The sequence below is a fragment of the Amborella trichopoda genome, chromosome 10, assembly GCF_054954075.1.
Source record: "Amborella trichopoda isolate Santa Cruz 75 chromosome 10, AtrichopodaSantaCruz75HAP2 v2.0, whole genome shotgun sequence".
Classification (NCBI taxonomy): domain Eukaryota; kingdom Viridiplantae; phylum Streptophyta; class Magnoliopsida; order Amborellales; family Amborellaceae; genus Amborella; species Amborella trichopoda.
In genome coordinates, this window is record NC_142345.1 from 2,772,871 (window position 1) to 2,783,184 (window position 10,314).

Sequence of the window (10,314 nt, forward strand, 5' to 3'; positions counted from 1 at the left end):
AAGGTATAAGAAACATGTTAGGGAGATATGTTGGTAAATGGTTCTACGATAAAGGGATTCCCTTTGATGCAGCCAATAGCTCATATTTTCCACCTATGGTCAGTGCAATCCTGAGAGTCGGGCCCGGGGTAAAACCCTCGACGGCATATGAGCTCAGTGGGCCAATATTAGATGAAGAGGTCGAGGAAGTTAAAAAGTGGATTGAAGAATATAAACAGAGTTGGCCAAGGATAGGCATTACTCTCATGAGTGATGGTTGGTTGAATAAAGTTAGCAAAAACTTCTTGGCCTATTCCCCAAAAGGTACAGCTTTTTTGTATAGCAAAGACGTATCAAGGACGAAGAAAGATGCAAACTTCCACGTACAACTATATGATCAGATAGTGCAGGAGGTGGGAGATAAGCATGTGGTCTAGTTTATTACGGACAATGCGCGTGCATGTGTTACTGCGGACAGCAAGTTGATGGATGAGAGGAAGCATCTAGTATAGACCCCGTGTGTTGCAAACAACATCGATCTTATGTTAGAGGAGATCGGTGAGATCAAAATTGTGAAGGAGACTCTAGAGGAAGCAAGGTTGGTGTCGAGATTTATATACAACCACTCTAAAATTTTATTTCTGTTTAGAGAACACTCTAAGAAAAAAGAGATAACAGGCTTGCTATAACCCGCTTTGTGACTGATTACTTAGCTGTGGACTCCATTCGAGAATCTGAAGGTGCATTAAAGAGATTGTTTACCTGTGAAGAGTGGTTAAATGACCGTCTCTCGAAGTCCAGTACCTGTATAAAAGTGAACAATATAGTCTCAAATAGGCGGTTCTGGTCTCGATGTCCCAATGTTGTGAGGCCACTGCTCCTTTGGTCACGGTGTTAAGAATGGTGGATGCTGACAAAAAATCTACCATGGGTATCCTTTATGAAGGTATTGAGAGGGCGAAATCAGCTATTGGGGAGAAGTGTAATTTTGCTTGCAACGTGATCGAGATTATAAAAAGGAGGTGGAACACCAAATTTGGACGTCCAATTCATTATGCTGGTAAATATATATTTATATCATTACAATGTTTCAGTTTAAATCATTTTTTTATGAAATTGTAAATGACATTTTTCTACCTATATATTTTTTAGGTTACTACTTCAACCCAAAATTTTTCTATTTGACACTTGAATACTAAAACGTAATATATTTGTTTTAGCTTGCTATGTATAGGGATGCTATAGGATCCCTCGGAACTAGACTTGCTAGGAATTCTCGAACTATGACGGATCTAGGTTATCCCCTCGCTAATATTTTGTTCATTCATATATTTAATCTTATGAATTGTTCTTGCCCTTACAATGCTTTTTGGATTTTAATCCAGCTGAATGGTGGGAGATATATGGTACTGATGCACCTCACCTAAAGAGGATAGCAATCAAGGTGCTCTCCCACACATGTTCTGCTACTGGCTGTGAGCGAAACTGGAGTACATTCTAATGGTTGCACACTACTAGAAGGAATCAACTCGCTTTTGAGAAGCTTCATAAACTAGTCTACGTTCATTCTAATTTAAACCTCAGAGAGCGACAAATAAGAAGGAAGCTTGAAGACTATGGGCCGATAGACTTAGACACAATATTTGTCACAAACACAGCAGACCAATGGGTAGTAGAAGAGGAGGAGCCAGTGTTGCACAAGAGAGAGTTCCTTGAGGCTATCGGTGATGAAGATCTTGAAAAAAGTTATGAGCAGCATGAAAGAGGAACCAGCCAGCCAACGTATCCACAATTCGTCGGTGATATTGCACTTAATGAGGGAGAGTGGGAAGGGGGACTAAGAGAAAATGAGAGAGATGATGATTCTGAGGCCACCCTATCCCAGCCATATTATTCACATATCGAGTCCCAACAGCAACAATGTAGGGATGAGCACGACAGTGCAAGTGAGCATGAAGGATGGACAAGCTTCGAGGATTTTGATTTGCGAACACAATAAAACACTAACACTCAGGGATTTGGTAATAGTCAGACGCCTGCTAATATCGATGATTCGTTTTTAGATCGAATCAATGAATTGTCAAACGAATTCAATCAATGGCACCAGCGTGACCAAGAAGAACAACAACGTCGTCTATCATTTTATTTTTAGATCGTATGTTACTAATTTTATGCTTTATTGTAGTCCATGTATGTTGATATACTTTTTCCATGATAATTCTATGTTTATCCTTTTGTGTGATGTAAATTAAATGCTGAATGGCGGTTCATGCAGGGAAAGAACATATCAATATTCGCATATTCATTCAAAAACATGAAAATTCTTAATGGACTACCCTCATTTCTTATTGAATTCCTAAAAAACAATATTTATAATGAATTTTAATAATTTTTTCGGATTTTTTTGAAGCTTTATTCTGATTGATTCACCCGATTCTCGATCCGGATCGCCGATTCACCGATCCGATTTGGTTTTTTGGGTGCCCGATCCGAGTCACCGATCCGTTTCTTAAACCATTGGTTTTAAGTCCTTAGCAACTCTAAACTCAAGTTTTGTAAAAAATAGCAATACAATAACTAAAAAATCAATCTATTTTTATAGCAAATTCTCTTGCAAAATTTTAAACTGAAGCCCAAAATTCTCTTGTTCAAAAGATTCGCTTTAAGCATCTATTTTTCTTGTTAGAGGAAGTGTACAATTCGCTCCCGTGAAGATGGGCAGACAGATTGTGGGGTGCACTCTTGTGGATGTAAACGTGCATTCATGCCCGCATGTTAATTGTGCCAAGCTGGGCATGTGTAGATTAGGGGTCACAACTTTGTTGATGCATTTGACATTTTTCTCTCAATTATTTTATGGTCCCATCTTAGCCAATATGGTTGGCTTTTAAATTTTTTTGTTTGGGATTATATACCATGACTATTCGTCCATTTATTTAGATGGATTTTATTATCAGATTGTATACTACGATACGGTTTATCTTTTTTTCATAAAGATCACAATTACTACTAGCCATTAGATGTCAAATTGGATAGCATGGAGTGTCACAAAGTTAGAAGATTATTATTATTATTATTATTTCCAACTTTGAGTCTAGTTAATAATACACTCGCAAGTTATTACTACCCCATTTGAAATATGTCCGATAAAAATGATTGTGACCTGTTAAAATAAATATTCTCTTTGTATATTTTCATTTATTTATACTGGTGGATTGCCATTCATATCAGATTTAGATGGTTTTCAATTCCAATAAATCAGACAACTGATCCGGACAACGCGGTGGGAAATGTTCGAAGGAATCCAAGCATTGACATTGTGTCCTTTTCGAATCCCCTCCAGTGCACGAACAAGTTTTACACCAGTAAGGGCAGCATTCCCACATATCAGCACAAAAGCAGAGTGGAGGACTTGACAGATAGCCCAAGATGAACGGCAGCATGTGCATGTGACACCTGCAAGAAGAGAACAGATGGAGATTGAGAAATAGGTATAAAACTAAGAGATTGTATACAATGAAACCATTTACTTTTGGTACAAGGTGGTCACAATTATTTATAACCATCCGATGTGAAATCTGATAGCTTGAGTGTGCCACAAAGTTCGAGAAAATTTATTTTAAACTTTGAGCTTGGCAAATAAAATAAATGCAGCCAACAAATTTCACATCCAATAATCAAGATTATTTGTGACCATCTTGCACCAACGGTAAATGGTCTCATTATATACTTTCCCTAAAAGAGGGAATAGAGCGCTCAAAGAAATACACTTGGAATCAAAATGTTTATGCAAACGAGGACCAGAATGTAGGATCGAAGAACATCCAAAGAGAGAGCACCGGATTTATTTTAAGCGAAAAGTCTTCTTCACAGGCTATAGTAAAGATGAGATGAAGACCTATTTAGTTTTAAGCACTAAGCCTTCTTCATCAGATGAAACAATAAGAACTTAGAATGAGGTTGAGGTCGTGGTGGTAACACTACTTGAGCCTCAGTTACCGGTCTAGGTTTCCATTCCCACTGACGCATTCGAAAATTGCTAAATTATTTGTAAAAATGGGTAGGGCCTGTACTCCCCACGGATCTACCCAAAAAAAAAAAAAGTATGAACTAGTGTTGGAAAACAAGACACGCGGAACATAGCCATGGGCCGAGCCCAAGTAGCGAATGTAGCTCGTGCCGAGTTCCGAGTTACTTGGCCCAAAAAATAAAATAAATAAATAAATAATAAAAAAATATATTTCAAGTTAAAAATAGATGTTGAAAATATGACAGTGGTATTTTAAAAATAATGAAAAAAACAAGAAAAAAAATATAAAAACAAGAATTCATTGCCAGAAGATTTTTCAATCTTTACCATAATGACAGAAAATATAAAAAAAAATAATTTAAATAATTTTTTATTATATATTTATATATATATATATATATATTTATTTATTTATTTAATTTGTTTTCTAACTAATCGGGATATTCAGCCCCGATGGGGGTTCCGAGCCCGAGTTACTCTGGCGCGTTCAGGTTGGCTTGCCCGAGGAGTTGAACACTGTAAGAACTATTCATGTCTCCTTCGGCTTTCGCACAGTGATAGACATATTAATTTGAGTCAGGGAGTTCAACCGTTTCAACCTTCAAGTTAGTCCTGAAAAGCCCATGCAGGCTACAAAGCCTTAACATTTTTCCTTTTTTTTTTCTCAGTATGTTTCGTCGGTGTATGGTACAATTCTCCAACAAACTAATATCATGAAAAGCATGGTGGGATTCAAACAATGTTTTTTTCTTGTTCAATTTTCTTTTTTTTTTCCCCTTAATGGTAGGGTAAGAGACCATATTTAGCAGAATAAATCAAACTTGAGCCACGGTGCTACAATCATCAATGAGTAGCTAATCAAGCCCAACCTAATTATTAGTCAGGCCATTTTATTGACAATTGCAACACTAAGTCATGTTTGAATCCCACAAATGTCTTACCAAAAAAACAACTAATCCATTCAATCTGAGACATCTTTAACCCTATTTTTGAGACAGTTAACAGAAGTTCGGGCCTAACACGAATTCACCAGGGTCCCGAGCTTGAGTCGGACTGTAGAATTTTGAATAAGATGAAAACTTGTGAAAAACCGAGAGACCCAAGCAATTCCAGGGTTTTTGCTATAGAATCTGGTCTGTCTAAGGCGAGTTCTAAATTAAGCAAGTGATTTCTGAAAACTGATTTGAAATACTAGGGGTTCTCATTTGCCGGAGGGTTTTCCTCATTTATTTTCTATGTTCCTTTTCGCAAAGTAGATTTTCTTTCCTTTTCTTCTTTTCTGGTGATGTAAAAGACCTCGGCCAGCCTCGGATTCCATGCCCGTCACCCCACATTCACAAACAGCTATCAGCACAACCAACGTGAGAACCACTCGAAAAGCCTCCATCCTTTCCTTTCAATACACACACCAAGAAAGAGAGAGAGAGAGAATGAGTAGGCTGTGCGGCATAAGGTTGCCCTGGCAGCGAAGAGGAGCCCATCATAGTTGAGGATATATTCCCACTTGTTAAAGGTGGTGTCTGGACCATGTGGGGGTTGGTTTCACAGTAATGCCATTCATTTTCTCTTTATTATTTTTGTCTTGGGTAGGTGATTTCGAAAGAGAAATTACATGGCAGAGTAAGAGAGAGAGATATTAGATGGCACAACTAATCACCCACGACATGCCGGCACAAAACGTACATTTCAGTGGTCCATATTAGAACAACTTCTCTACATGCAACTAGCCTCAAAAGGGAAACCAACCAAAATCTTTATGAGAACAACTTCTCTACATGCAACTAGCCTCAAAATCTACAAGAGCTACATCTGTGCGTTTCTCTCCGTATGAATCTCTCTTCTCTCTAAGGGTGGTATTGCCGATGCTGAGGAGGGCTTGCCTTTCTCTTTTAAGGAAACTACCTTTCCCATGTGATGACCCTAATAGGGTACACAAATTATCTATTATTTCAACATATATATATATAAGGTTAGGTATCCACACCAAATAGGAAACTTCATATAAGTGTTGTATATATCTCAATGACTAAGAGATATATCCAAAGTCATATTCTTTTTGGAATTCTATTTCCATTAAGAAACTTATCAATATCAATCTCAATCCCATATAATATGGGATTTCTTTATGTGGGTGATTTTTGATAATCAACATATCCAACAATCTTCACCTTGATATCAAAATCACCTGATCATCATGCCAACTTTCAATGGATAGCTTTATGAATTCATTTTCTTTCGCCAAATAACTTCTTTCACCATTTTTGCTGGAAAGATTGTGCTTGCTGTCATATTTCTCCACCTCAATTAAAACACTCGCATACTTTGCAATGTGTTTTTCTACAACCGAATGCACAAACACTAGCCTTGTACTAAACCATGCGCTCTGATAGCACTTGTTGAAGATAAAAACAAAGGTTTAACAAAAATAAAAGAAAAAAAAATAGTGCAGAAAAATAAAAGAACAGACACACAAAGATTTACGTGGTTCAGTAAGTTGCCTACGTCCATGGGGCAGCAAAGTTCTCTTCCACTAGTCAGAAAAATATCATATACACATGGAGAATACAAGGGATTATGTAACAATTCTAAACTTTCAAAAAAAAAAAGAAGAAACTTTTAATAAGTGATAGTCCATATGAGCATGATAGTCCTTAGGGACCATCACTACTTTCAAAAGCTTTTGGTTTAAGTTTTTGCTGCCATGCCTCGTCCTTTAGTGGGCGTGGGCTTTAAACGTTCAGGTGTAATATAATTGTTACACCTCATGTATGAGGTGTAACTTAATAAAATAACATAATAAGGTATCTAAAGAATTTAAATAGGAGAGGCGAGGACTCCCACCCTAGAAAATTTTTGAGATCTTTCTCTCTCTAGTCGAAACGCAGTGAGCTCTTTCTCTCTTTAGCCGAATTTTTATCGGAAGCGCCCTCTCAAATATTTTAGGTAAGTAACTTCATTATCTTGAAAAATAATCCGTTCTTTTAAAAATGAAATGAAATAATTACTTCTGCTTATTATTATGAATTTTAGGCACGATAAATTTTATGCGCAAGCGACCTCATTATTTTGAAAAATAATCTTTTTGATAAAAGTGTGATATTTTATCTATGTTAAAAATTTTAAATGCTGTAAATTCTTAGAAATAAATTTATTTATTTTTCTTGTCTATTGTTAGAAAATTTTTGATACCGTAAAATTATTAGAAATAAATGTGATATTTCTGCTTTTAGTAAAATTGTGAGATTTCTTTCTACTATTTTTGAATATTTAGACATTGTAAATTACATGTGCAAATGACTGCCTTATTATTTGAAAACTGATTTTTTTGCAATTGATTATAGCATTGTCTATGAAATGTTTATTTGCGAATTGACATCCCATAAATTTTGATAACTCCGTATTCTTGAATTTCTATAAGAGTTTTTCTATACATATTAGATTGACAATTATGCTAGAATGTTTTTACGAACTGCTACCTTTCTAAATTTGAGCCCAAAATATTTGATTGGTTATTTTTGAAATGTTATTGAAAGTGACCGTTATTAATGGTTTCAAATACCGAAGGATCCATTTCACAGTGGTCCAGTGATCATGGCTAGGATTTTCCATGTAACTGATCACAACTCCCATTGCTTGCACTATACCAGGTCTGGTGCTAACCATAACAAACATGAAGCTCCCTACTGCAGAAGAATATGGTACTCAAGACATCTAGGTCTTCCCTGCTTTGATGCTAGGATATTAATTCGAAGACAACCCACCATCCTGGAAGAGATCATCTCTATTCTACAGCTAAATCACTGTCCAAGAAGAGACCATCTCGATTCCATAGTTAAACCACTGTCCAAGAGGAGAACCTTAAGAACAATCGAAACTTTCTCTTTCTAAATAGGGAAATCACCCAAAATCTTCAAGGGAACGAGTCCTCTACAAGAAACCAGCATCTCAATCTATAGGAGACACATTTGTGGCGTTTCTCTCCATAAAAAGCTCTCTCTTCTCTAAGGGAAGCCTGCCGATGTTGAGGAAAGGAAGCTACCTTTCTCATATAATGACCCAAATAGGGCACACAAATTCTCTGCTCTTTCATCATATTTATATAAGGTTAAGAGTTCACACCAAATAGGAAACTTCATATAGGTATGGCAAATATCTCAATAACCAAGAGATATATCCAAAGTCCTAATCCTTTTGGAAATCTATTTCCTTTAGGAAACCTATTAATATCAATCTCTATCCCACATAATATGGGATTTCCTTATGTAGGTGATTTTGGATAATCACCTTATCCAACATTCTCCACCTTGATATCAAAATCGCCTAATCACCATGCCAAGTTCTAATGGATAGCTTTAAGAATTCATCTTCTTTAGCCAAATAAATTCTTTTACCAGTCTTGCTGGAAAGATTGTGCTTGCTATCATATGTCTCCACCATAATTAAAATGCTCGCATACTTTGCCATGTGTTTTTCTACAACCGAATGCATAAACACTAGCCTTGTACTGAACTATACGCTCTGATAGCACTCGTTGAAGATAAAAACCAATGTTTGACAAAAATAAGAAAAAAAAAATAGTGCAAAAAAATAAAAGAACTGAAACACAAAGATTTACATGGTTCGGTAAGTTGTCTACGCCCATGGAGCAACAAAATTCTCTTCCACTAATCAGAAAAACACTATGTATGTATGGAGAATACAAGGGATTACAAGTTCTCTCTCAAACCCTAAGACATGGTCTTTCTCTCTCATTAACACCCACCCAAGGACTAAAGAACTATCCCTCTTCTTTCTGGATTTTTCCTTGCATATATTTCATGTGTATTCTCTCTCTTTTAAAGACAACTTATCTAAAAAGGAACCCAAAGTCCATCACGCGAGCCTCTATGTCATTCCTACATTCTAAGTTGGGAAAAGGTCTCTCATTCCCAATAGAAGTCACGTGATGCCTTTCCTTATTCTAATTAGATCTCCTATATCTATGGGTTCCATTGTATTGTACATCTCATGAAATTACCTCCCATAGGAGATTATGTTTGATCTCATTAACGTAGGAATACAAGATCAATTAGATCTCATTCACCGTTAGAAGTACAAGGTTTTAGAATTTTTTCATTCGAATACATGAAAATCACATGTTGTTTCTTTGGGGGGTACTGCACATTTTGTCACTTTTATTTATGATTGTTCAAAAAAAAGTGTGGACTTATATGCTAAAAAAGAAATCAAATGCCTTCATTCTTTCCAAACATTTAAGGCCTTGGTAGAAAATCAGAAAAGCAAGAGCATCAAGTGTCTAAAAATTGATAATGGGGAAGCATTTTATTCTGGTGAGTTTAATAATATTTATAATGAACATAGTATTGTTATGCAGTTGATAGTTCCTGTAACCCCTCAGCAAATGATATTGCCGAGAGAATGAATTGCACCGACCAAAGTTTGGCAAAAAAAAGGGGAAAGAAAAATAGTGCAAAAAATAAAAGAACAAAAACACAAATATTTACTTGGTTCGGCAAATTTCTTACATCCATGGGGTAGCAAAGTACTCTTCGACTAATCAGAAAAACACAATACAAGTATGGAGAATACAAGGGATTACAAGCTCTTGGACAATTTCATGTTCTTGGTCCTGACTACCATCTCACTAGTTCTCATGGGTGCATTCCACCTCAACAGCTTTAGCATCTGGTTCATCTTTATTTTTCTACATAGAATTTTCATTGAAAATAATATCTCAGCTAACTATAACCTTGTGGTCAGGAGGATCCCACAATATGTACCCCTTTGTACCATCAACATAGCTAAGTAAAACACAAATTCTTGGATTTTTCATCCAACTTACTTTGTTTTTCGTTGGAATCAAAGCATATGCATCATAGCCAAAAACACGAATGAAAGAATAATCAACAGGTTTATCTTTCCAAATCTCTTTTAGTGTCTTGTAGTCAATAGCATAACTAGGAGACCTATTGATTAGGAAACAAACAGTACGAACAACACAACAGCACTCAACATACACCTGACACGTTCCATAATGGTCATATTCATCCTCTCGAAAACACCATTTTGCTGAGGTGTTCAAAGAACATTCTACTACCTAGCAATACCATGCTCACTACAAAAATAATTAAATTCTTCATAACTTCTCCTTCATTATCAGTTCTTAGACATTTGATGCTCATGCTTTTTTTATTTTCTACCATTGACTTAAAGTTTAAGAAACAACTAAACGCATCTGATTTCTTTTTTAGCATATAAACCCACTCTTTTATTAAAAAATCATAAATAACAGTGACAAAATATGC

General features: G+C 36.0%; 1 long non-coding RNA gene across 1 annotated transcript; it reads right to left on the reverse strand.

Moving 5' to 3' along the window:
- Positions 1-3,145: 3,145 nt before the first annotated feature.
- Positions 3,146-5,524, reverse strand: LOC148780000 (uncharacterized). The gene is made up of 2 exons (XR_016043115.1): positions 5,306-5,524; positions 3,146-3,435 (listed from the first exon to the last, which is right to left on the reverse strand). It is a non-coding gene; the product is annotated as an uncharacterized LOC148780000 (long non-coding RNA).
- Positions 5,525-10,314: the final 4,790 nt, after the last annotated feature.